We start from the raw sequence: 12500 nt of genomic DNA, 5'->3' as shown, positions 1-12500 counted from the left end.
ACAATCAATCAATTGCTAATAAATTTATTCCGTCAATCAACCAATTACTAATAAATTTAATCCGTCAATCAACCAATTACTAATGAATTTAATCCGTCAAGCAACCAATTACTAATAAATTTAATCCGTCAATCAACCAATTACTAATGAATTTAATCCGTCAATCAACCAATTACTAATAAATTTAATCCGTCAATCAACCAATTACTAATGAATTTAATGCGTCAATCAACCAATTACTAATAAATTTGACCTACAATCAATCAATTGCTAATAAATTTAATCAGTCAATCAACCAATTACTAATGAATTTAATCCGTCAAGCAACCAATTACTAATAAATTTAATCAGTCAATCAACCAATTACTAATAAATTTAATCCGTCAATCAACCAATTACTAATGAATTTAATGCGTCAATCAACCAATTACTAATAAATTTGACCTACAATCAATCAATTGCTAATAAATTTAATCAGTCAATCAACCAATTACTAATGAATTTAATCCGTCAAGCAACCAATTACTAATAAATTTAATCAGTCAATCAACCAATTACTAATAAATTTAATCAGTCAATCAACCAATTACTAATAAATTTAATCAGTCAATCAACCAATTACTAATAAATTTAATCCGTCAATCAACCAATTACTAATGAATTTAATCCGTCAATCAACCAATTACTAATAAATTTAATCTGTCAATCAACCAATTACTAATGAATTTAATCCGTCAATCAACCAATTACTAATGAATTTAATCCGTCAATCAACCAATTACTAATGAATTTAATCCGTCAATCAACCAATTACTAATAAATTTAATCCGTCAATCAACCAATTACTAATGAATTTAATCCGTCAATCAACCAATTACTAATAAATTTAATCCGTCAATCAACCAATTACTAATAAATTTAATCCATCAATCAACCAATTACTAATGAATTTAATCCGTTAATCAACCAATTACTAATAAATTTGACCTGACAATCAACCAATTGCTAATAAAACTAATCCGTCAATCAACCAATTACTAATAAAATTAATCCGTCAATCAACCAATTACTAATAAATTTAATCCGTCAATCAACCAATTACTAATAATTTGCTAATAAAACTAATCCGTCAATCAACCAATTGCTAATAAATTCAATACGTCCATCAACCAATTGTAATAAATTTGATCCGTCAATCAACCAATAAACTTTATTTTTCGTTAGTTGGAAGTCTAGCATCTAGACATCCATCTTCAATATAAATACACTAACCTTTATTTTAGATTAGGTTACAACATACATATACAGTTTCATAGTTTATACATGGCAGATCTATTTCACGTTGTTACTGACATTGAAATATTTTATATTTCTAATTATTACTTATATATACTGTTCGATTTTTTCTTTTCTCACTGAGCTTCTTTGCCTGTTGGAACCCTTGGGCTTGTAGAATCCTACAATTCTAACCAAGGAGGGTTGTAGCTTGGCTGGCTTTTAATAATAATAATGATAATAATAATAATAATAATAACAATAACAATAATAATATTAATAATAATAATAATGATAATAAATTATAATATTGATAACGATATCATTAATAATAATCATAATTCACATACAAGCATACAATACAAACTATAAATATGACTAATATATAATAGAAGCTAATGCAGGAATTCTGGTCAGAAATTTTCCCTAACAAATAATAATAATAATAATAATAATAATAATAATAATAATAATAACAATAATAATAATAATAGTAATAATAATAATAATAAAAATAATAATAAAAATAACAATTGTAATAATAATATTGATAATAATAATAATAATAAAAATAATAATAATAATAATAATAATAATAATAATAATAAAAATAATTACAATAAAATAATAATAATAATGATAATAATAATAATAATAATAATAATTATAATAACAATAACGATAATAATAATAAAAATAATAATAATAATAATAATTATAGTAATAATAATAATAAAAATAATCACAATAAAATAATAATAACAATAATGATAATAATAATAATAATAATAATAATAATAATAAAAATAATAATAATAATAATAATAGAAATAATTACAATAAAATAATAATAATAATGATAATAATACTAATAATAATAATAATAATAATAATAATAAACAACTTAAAAATATGTAAAAGTCAGCGAGTGAAGAAAAGAAAAAGCCCATAAATTTTAAGGGTCCATCGCAACCTAACTATTTCGGCAATAAATCTCGAACGACGAAAAACAAATTGGTTAAGAATGATGTCTGTTTGTACAGTTGGCTTCATTAATTCCGGTACACTGGTGTCTCCTTAGCTTCCCAAAAAAGTGTACCGGAATTAATGATGCCAACTGTACAACTACAAACAAAAGGTTCATTAAACACGAGTGCAGTTTCCTCTGGATAATGACAGGTTTATATGACATTAGAATAACACTGCTGCTACTACTACTACTACTACTACTACTACTACTACTACTACTGTTGCTGATGCTACTATTATTTTCAACATCACAATGGCAAAAACAATTTTTGTAAGGTTGATCACAAGTATCATCAATTTAATAATAGCTGTTAAAGTAACTAATAATACTATTAAAATAATAATAATAATAATAATAATAATAATAATAATAATAATAATAGTTATATTAATTGTCATAACGATAAAAGTTGTTACAAAAAACAGCCAGGACAGTGATAACAGTAACAGTCATCCCCCCCAAAAAAAAACAAGCTATTTGCACCAAATAAAAAAATAACCACAACCCTCTCCAAGCGGTATAAAAGACGCAATAAAATCATTAACAGTCATCAAGGCAGCATCAATAAAAAAAAACTATTTAAAAAAAAGGGACAGCAGTATAGAAATACACACCAAACCATCAGTATATATATATATATATATATATATATATATATATATATATATATATATATATATATATGTACATATATATATATATATATATATATGTACATATATATATATATATATATATATATATATATATATATATATATATAAACCTTCAACAAACTATAAAAAAAACAAGTAATAACAGTAAAAGTCATCCAAATAACATCACTAAAAAAAAAACTTTGCACAAAAAAAATTTAAAGTAACAGTCATCAAAACAGCATCAATAAGAAAAACTTTTTGCACCAAATACAAAAAGAAAAACACGCTCTGTCAGCAATATAAAAAATTAGTAATAAAAGTAAGTCATCAAAACAGCATCAATAAAAAAAAAAAAAACTATTTGCACCAAATGCAAAAAAAAAAAAAAAAAAAAAACAAACTCTCTCCCAGCGCTATTAAAAACTATTAACAAAAGTAACAGTAACAAAACAGCATCAATAAAGAAAAAACTATTTCCACCAAAATATCCCTCTCCCAGCAGTATAAATAAAGGTAGTAGCATTAACAGTCATCAAAACAGCATCAATATAAAATAGCTATTTGCAAATAAAAAGGAAAACTCCCAGCAGTATAAAAATCAAGTAATAACAGTAACAGTCATCAATACAACATCAATAAACAAAAGCTATTTGCACCATATGCAGAACCAAAACTCCACCCCCAACCAGCAAAAGACGGGACGACCCCAGCGAGGGCCGAATGAATGAACTGGGCCCCGTCTTGGAACACTTGAGGAAGAGGTCTCGCCAATTCCGTTGGTTGGATAACTCATCACGGAAAACCAGGTAAGATGACGGTCATTAGGGTGATGGATTGCAGGGTTGCAGCCCCTCCTTACCTTTTGGGAAAAACTCCGACGTAAACAGAGTTGTAACCGAATACGGACCCGACCACCGACAGGGCCTCGCTTATTGAGAGATAAAAGTCAGGGGAAGGGAGTGGCTAGAAGAGGAGGAAGAGGAGGGAGGGGGAGGAGGAGAGGAGGGAGGAGGAGGAGGAAGACGAGGAGGAGAAGAGGGAGAAGGAGGAGGAGGAAGACGAGGAGGAGAAGAGGGAGAAGGAGGAGGAGGACGAGAAGGAGAAGGAGGAGGAGGAAGACGAGGAGGAGAAGAGGGAGAAGGAGAAGGAGGACGAGAAGGAGAGGGAGGGGGAGAGGTGAGGTGGGGAAGGGGGGGAAGAGGAGGAGGAGGGGAGGGGGAGGGGGAGGGTAGGAGGGGGAGGGGGAGGGTAGGAGGGGGGAGGAGGAGGAGGGGGAGGGGGAGAAGAGGAAGAGGAGAAGGGGAAGGGGGGAAGGGGGAGGAGAAGGAGGAGGAGGAGGAGGAGGAGGTCTCCTAGCCTAGAAAATGTGAAATGTAAATTAGTAAAATATGGAAGGAGGTCAAATGGTGTAAATGGTTCAGAAGGGATTGGAATGACGTAAAAGGCTCTGAATGTATAGGTACAGTTGGACACAGGAGTCTCTGGTACACCTCGCTCCAAAGAAGTACACCTATCACACCGTTACTTCGCATCTATCAACAAAAAATATAGTGTTTGGAGAGATGACAGATGTGGTGGGATGGGCTAAAAAACAGGAACTCACCGAGCATTAAGGGTGTGGATGGGTACAGAGTCTGTATTGACTCTGGATGGGTGCACGTCTTCGGAGACAGGTGTACCAGGAATCTATGTGTCCAGCTGTACATGTAGAATAAGGGAGGAGGGGCAAATGACAGTCGTAATGGGTTCCTAAGAGTTATTATTATTATTATTATTATTATTATTATTATTAGCTAAGCTACAACCCTAGTTGCAAAAGCAGGATGCTATAAGCCCAAGGTCTCCAAACGGGGAAAAATAGCCCAGAGAGAAAAGGAAATAAATGAACTATAAGAGAAGTAATAAACAATTAAAAATAAAATATCTTAAGAACAGTAACAACACTAAAACGGATATTCATATATAAACTATAACAAGAGACTCATGTCAGCCTGTTAAACGTAAAATCATTTGCTGCAAGTTTGAACTTTTGAAGGAGCCAAGTCAAATGTTCAGAATACGGAAGATGAGAGTATTAAAAAGAAAAAAAAGTTAAAAACGAAAGGGTAAGAAGTGGCTGGGAAGTGAATAGGGCTCAGGATGGAAGGGAACGAAGGTGGTTATATAATGTAAGGGTGTCTAAAAGAAGGGAAGATGTATGTATGGTTTCTGATGGCACAGTGGTGAGGATAAGAGGTACGTATGTGAATTCAGAACGGGAGGAGTTAGGAACTCGGAGGACGAAGATGAAGGATTTCAAATACAGGGTATGGCGATCAATCATTGGTTTTAAAGTTTAAACTATATCATTATTTTCTTTCTGAATGGTATAACATTTTCCAAATAATATTTAGGCAATCGTAACTACATTGCGAATCTAAAATACATACAAAATAGTAAAGTAATTTGAAGATATATATAAAAAAAAAATATATATATATATATATATATATATATATATATATACTGTATATATGATTAGGCGATCAACAAAACCTAATATAATTTCTTCGGAAAGAAAGTCTATAACGTAATAAAATCTATATATCGTCTGACAAAGAAGATAATAATTGTTAGGAATATAAAAGAAAGTGAGGGGCTGGAATAGAATAAAACGGGATAAAGGAAAGAGAAAGAAAATTGGATGAATAGATTAAAGGAAATTGGTTTGAATGACAGCCATATTTTCGAAGGTGGAATTACCAATTATTATTATTATTATTATTATTATTATTATTATTATTATTATTATTAGCTACAACCCTTGATGGAAAAGCAGTGCTCAAACACGGAAAAATAGCCCAGTGAGGAAAGGGAATAAGGAATTAACGATATGAGAAATAATGAGCAATTGAAATAAAATACTTTAAAAACTGTAACAATATCAAAAGAGATATTTCATATATAAGCTATAAAAAGACTTATGTCAGCCTGTTCAACATAAAAACATTTGCTGCAAGTTTGAAGTTTTGAAGTTCTACCGATTCAACTACCCGATTAGGAAGATCATTCCACAATTTGGTCAAGGCTTGAATAAAACCTCTAGAATACTGTGTTGTATTGAACCTCATGATGGAGAAGGCCTGACTATTAGGACTTAACTGTATGCTGAAACCTTCTCTTTATATGGCGCAAAAACTTGTCCAATCTTATATTATATCGATAACTAAAATAAGTATAGAATTCTTACAGCAATACTAGGCATGCAGCTAATTCCAATAGCCAGGCCTTATCCATAACGAGGCTCAATACTACACAGTATTCTATAAGTTTTATTCCAGCTGTGACCAAGTTGTGGAATGATCTTCCTGATCGGTTAGTTGAATCGGTAGAACTTTAAAAGTTCAAACTTGCAGCAAAAATGTTAAACAGGCTGACATAAGCCTTTTCATAGTTTATCTATGAAATGTCTGTTTTAATGTTGTGAATGTTTTTAAAATATTTTACTTTAATTATTCATTACTTCTTATATCGTTTATTTATTTCCTTATTTCCTTTCCTCATTTGGCTATTTTTTCCCTGTTGGAGCCCTTGGGCTTATAGCATTTTGCTTTTCCAACTATGGTTGTAGCTTAGCTAGTAGTAGTAGTAGTAATAATAATAATAATAATAATAATAATAATAATAACAATAATAATAATAATAACAATAATAATAATAATAGTAGTGCTAATAATAATAATAATAATAATAATAATAATAATAGTAGTGCTAATAATAATAATAATAATAATAATAATGATAATAATAATAACAACAGTAATAATAATAATAATAATAACAACAGTAATAATAATAATAATAATAATAATAATAATTATAATCACTTGAAAATCTAGATAATACAAACTCCACGAAAGGCGGCACTGTCATAACCCTAGAACTTCCCAAGGTGAACAACTGTCAGTCACGACTGGTATAGGTTTTTTTCTATTAATTCTTAAGGGATTTCACCCTTGACTGGTAAATAATTCATTTGTATACAACTCTATAGATAACAGACCCTTAATGAAGCTAACGGTTTTATGTTGGGTTCCAAAACTGTAAGAAACAGTGGTAATTACTTAAAACTTCATAGAAGTGTACAAAAGAAATATAGGCCTATCCATACTGGTATGCTGTTCATAAAAAATAAACAGGATAAAATATAAAATTCAAAAATATATAAAATATGACAAAACTTACTATTGAATCATATAAAAAAGATTACCTAAAATTTCATAGAAATTTAAAAACAAATATATCAATCATTTATTGTTTTGCTATTTATGAAAATCTGAATAGGATAAAATATAAAAGTAAAAAAATATATAAAATATGGTAAAACTTACAATTGAATCATAAAATACAATAAATATATACATATATGGTAAAAGATTATATATGTCATAAAAAACTTAACAATAAACAAATTTGTATAAGTAAAAAAAAAAAAAAAAAGAAAGAAAGAAAAAAAAAAGCTACCACAAACCACCCTAAAAATTAGCCTTATTTAGCATAATCTAACCATGAAGAATTCACTCCATAGAGACTACCACAGACAACCAATTCAAAGCCTTTTATTTTTTTTCATGGTCGAGGCTTAGTACAAAAATACTACGGCTTAGAAAAAAAGGCTTAAAATAAGCCTCTTTCAGGCTTAGGCCGAGACATGTACAGCTATTTAATGACAGTTTAAAGTACGGAGCAGACAGGTGACAGGGATCAGTGTAACTCCCACACCTTCTTTGGTGGTCTTCTTCAACCCCCAACGAAGAACACGTCAGGCACAGAGAGAGAGAGAGAGAGAGAGAGAGAGAGAGAGAGAGAGACATAAGGTTTGTTATTATTATTATTACTTTACTAAGGTACAACCATATTGGGAAGACAATATGCTATAAGGCCAAAGACTTTAACGGGGAAAAATAAACCAGTGTGTGTGTGAGAGAGAGAGAGAGAGAGAGAGAGAGAGATCAGTTTTGTTATTCTCATTATTATTAAGGTACAACCTTAGATGGAAAGGTAGGATGCAATAAGCCCAAGGACACCAACAAGGAACAATAGTCCGGTGGAGAGAGAGAGAGATCAGTTTTGTTATTCTTATTATTACTAAGGTACAACCCTATTGGGAAGATAAGATGCAATAAGGCCAAAGACTTCAACAAGGAAAATTAACCCAGTGAGAGAGAGAGAGAGAGAGAGAGAGAGAGAGAGAGAGAGAGAGAGAATCAGTTTTGTTATTCTTATTAAAATTACTAAGGTACAACCTTAGATGTGAAGGTAGGATGCAATAAGCCCAAGGACACCAACAAGGAACAATAGTCCAGTGGAGAGAGAGAGAGAGAGAGAGAGAGAGAGAGAGAGAGAGAGAGAGAGAGAGAGAGAGATGTCAGTTGTGTTATTGTTATTATTAATACTAAGGTACAACCCTATGGGGAAGACAGGATGTTATAGGCCCCATGAATACAACAAGGAAAAATAACCTAGTATGAGAGAGAGAGAGAGAGAGAGAGAGAGAGAGAGAGAGAGAGGATTTATCATTATCATTATTATTATCGGATAAGCTAGAAAAGCAAGATGCTATAAGCCCAAGGACTCCAAAAAGGAAGAATACCAGCGTGGAAAGAAAGAAAGAGAGAGAGAGAGAGAGAGAGAGAGAGAGAGAGAGATCAGGTTTGTTATTATTATTATTATTACCAAGGTACAACCCTAGTTGAAAAGGTAGGATGCTATAAACCCAAGGACTCCAAGAAGAAAAAATAGCAGTGTGAGAGAGAGAGAGAGAGAGAGAGAGAGAGAGAGAGAGACTTTTCATAGCGATTAGGATTTATCCTTAGGCAGTAATTGACAGGTAAATGCAAAAAAAAAAGTACCCTATAGACATGTTAAATTGCAGGTACAAAGTGTGAAGCACTATCTTATATGCCTATTATCTTCTACGTCCATCTACCTTTTCTTCAAGATAGTTAATGTATCTTCCCATCCACCTATAGCTCTTCAATATTATACCTTCCTTATTTCAAACTGGCTTTGATATAAGTCCTTATCTTATGCCCGCTAAGTATAGTCAATTACTTTTAGCGAGGCGTATTTGCACCGACTCGCAGCGGTGCCCCTTTAGCTCGGAAATGTTTCCTGATCGCTGATTGGTTGGACAAGATAATTCTAACCAATCAGCGATCAGGATACTTTTACGAGCTAAAAGGGCACCGTTGCGAGTAGGTGCAAATCTGCCTCGCTAAAAGAAATGGACTATAGTTCCGTGTTTTATTATGCGACCAACTACACGCTGAAATATACATTATGTAGCTATATCATAGGGCGTAGGTTCCTTTCCCACGTATTACTTTGCTATATTCCTTAAGTTATTTCATTATATCTTCAATATTTTCTAATTGACTTTACCTACAATATCGTACATGGCTGAGGACTATAAAGCGTGAAGTAGGAGATGATGAATGGAGAAGTATTGAATCAGAAGCTCAAGATAGAGACAACTGGCGAAATATAACCGAGACCCTTTGCGTCAATAGGCATAGGTCCAGAATATGATGTTGATGATGATAATATCTATTATTACCAATAGACTCCAAGCTTCCATATTAAATGAAGTAATATGAAAAAAGTCAAATAAGATTTAAAAATACCTTAGTGTTTTTCTATAAGTTTTCTTTAAAATCTTACTTGTATTTATATTATATAAGTCAGTACAAAAAAAGATGCAAATAAATTGATGTAATAATTTCAGGTTATGAAAGCAAAATTCATTATATTTGAAAGTAAAGTGTTTTGATTTTTTTTTTCAGATTGTGAGATTTCTTTAAAAGGTATTGCATTATTATGATAATTGGAACAGAATATTAATTTGGATAGAACCTAAAAAAAAAAAAAAAAAAAAAAAATTCATGATACTTTCATTAAACCTTTAAAGGTTTGAAGACCACTCATGAATAGCAGAGACAAGGGATAGTGACATTGCCTTATCAAGCAGGACAATCCCCTAGAGACTGACCATATCGCACATGATCAGCGCCAAAGCCCCCGCTCCACCCAAACTAGAGACCAAGGACGGCCAGGCTGTGGCTGCTGATGACTCAGCAGGTAGACATAACAATTATAAAAGTTATTCGTGCTAGATTGGGTTTAACATATGGGAGCAATGCTTTTTTATTTTAATTACGAGTGTACGCGACCCGCCATAATACCGGCTAAAAATTTAGATAAATATGCCCGCACGCGCAAGCACACAAATTAAACCATTTCCAACCCCTCCCCTTTCCTAACTACAACACGGCAGTTTGGGAAATTTGTGAGAGATTGTGGTTTCCGAGTGTACCTCTCGGGGTATCACTTCTCACCAGGACGACTACTTCTAGCCCATACATATAAACATATATATATATATATATATATACATATATACATATGTATATATATGAATATATATATACATATTTATGCATACACACATATATATATAATGTATATAAATGTATGTATGTATTATTATATATATATATATATATATATATATATATAAGAATGCATATATATATATATATGAATATATATATATATATATATAATATATATATATATATATATATATACATATGTATGTATGTATATATATGCATATATATATATATACATATGTATGTATGTATATATATGCATATATATACATATATATATATATATATATATATATATATATATATATATATATATACTGTATATATATATGTATGTATGTGTGAATGCATGTATGTATATATATGTATGCATATATATAATTTATGTATATATATACAGAGGATGGAACAGGACAGATGGCCAAAGATAGTGCTGCATGGTCAAGTGGCCGGAAATAGACCGAGAGGACGACCAAGAGATACATGGGTGAAAACCTTCAAGAAAGCAAATAGAGGCGAGACATTTCAGCAGCTGGCACAGATGGCATTGGATAGGAGTCTGTGGAGAGAATGGCGATATCAGATGCAGGACCCAACCCGGAGAATTCCGGACGGGATTTAGTGAGTGAGTGAGTGATATATTTATATATATGTGTGTATATATGTATATGTAATTATTAATATATATATATATATATATATATATATATATATATATATATGTTTATTAATAGATATATATATATATATATATATATATATACACACATATATATATATATATATATATATATATATATATGTATGTATATGTGTATATACATGTATATATATATATATATATATATATGTATATGTATATATATGTACATATGTATATATGTACATATGTATATATGTGTATATATGTATATATATGTATATATCTATATATGTATATATATATATGTATATAGAAGGGGCCAGCATTCGATCCCAAGTATGAGGTAGAAATTTATTTCTATTTGAACACGATGTTGTGTTGATATTCATCCATATATATAATATATATATATATATATATATATATATATATAGTATATATATATATATATATATATGTATATATAAATATAAAACACACACACATATATATATATATATATATTATATATACATATACACACACACACACACACACACACACACACATATATATATATACTATATATATATATATATGTGTGTGTGTGTGTGTATATAATTTCTGAGAGGGGATAACTTGACATGGCAAAAGGGTTTTCTGTATCGCCATGATCACCAATGCTGTACTATACTACGTTAGTTTGCTGTTAGCGATTAGACCAAAGTCTCAAACCGTCCTAAATCAGCAGTGAACAGCGTGGTGATGAAAATGGCCAAACCCCAGACATGCCCAAAACATGGCTGGGCCTTTGTCCTGCAGTGGATTAGAAACGGCTGCATTTGTTGTTGTTATATATATATATATATATATATTATATATATATATATATATATATATATATATATATATAATATATATATATATATACTTTCCTTACTTCTTTCTCTTGACCTCCAGCCGCGACCCACAATAGTCCAAAACACCTAGAACCATTGTTACCTGTTCTACCTCTTATTTAAGGAGTTGTGGCCTCAACCACGTGTCTAAAAAGGTACCTAAGTAGTCTCGTAAATAATTCATAATCACTATATTGCATTTCTTGTTCGGGTCGGCTTGTTAGCCTACTCTGTTATCAGAGAAAATAAGTGTATCTGTGTATGTACGTGTGAATAAATTTATATACATATATATACATGTGTGTAATATATATATGTATATATATATATATATAATATATATATATGCAACAACAACAACAACAACAATAAGAATAACAACAACAAAATGCAGAAATTTTCTAGTCAACTGTATGACAAAGGCCTCAGACATCTTTTCATTCATGTCTAGCGTTTGGCCAGTTGCATCACCGCAGTGTCCAGTGCAGATCAGTGATGGTGAGACCCCCCCCCCCCCCCGAGAGAGAGAGAGAGAGTTGCATGGCACTATATTACTTCCCAACCACAATTATAATCAGCATTGTTTACACAAATATCTTACTA

At 31.0% G+C, this 12500-nt stretch overlaps 1 protein-coding gene across 4 annotated transcripts in view; it reads right to left on the bottom strand.

Annotated features, from left to right (window-relative positions):
* LOC137615476 (A disintegrin and metalloproteinase with thrombospondin motifs 6-like) overlaps positions 1–12500 on the bottom strand; it is a 438455-nt gene that overhangs the window by 132802 nt on the left and 293153 nt on the right. The window lies entirely within an intron of this gene.

This window comes from Palaemon carinicauda, chromosome 21 (assembly GCF_036898095.1).
Source record: "Palaemon carinicauda isolate YSFRI2023 chromosome 21, ASM3689809v2, whole genome shotgun sequence".
In the NCBI taxonomy this organism is placed as follows: Eukaryota; Metazoa; Arthropoda; class Malacostraca; order Decapoda; family Palaemonidae; genus Palaemon; species Palaemon carinicauda.
This window is presented reverse-complemented; position numbering and strand designations above follow the sequence as displayed.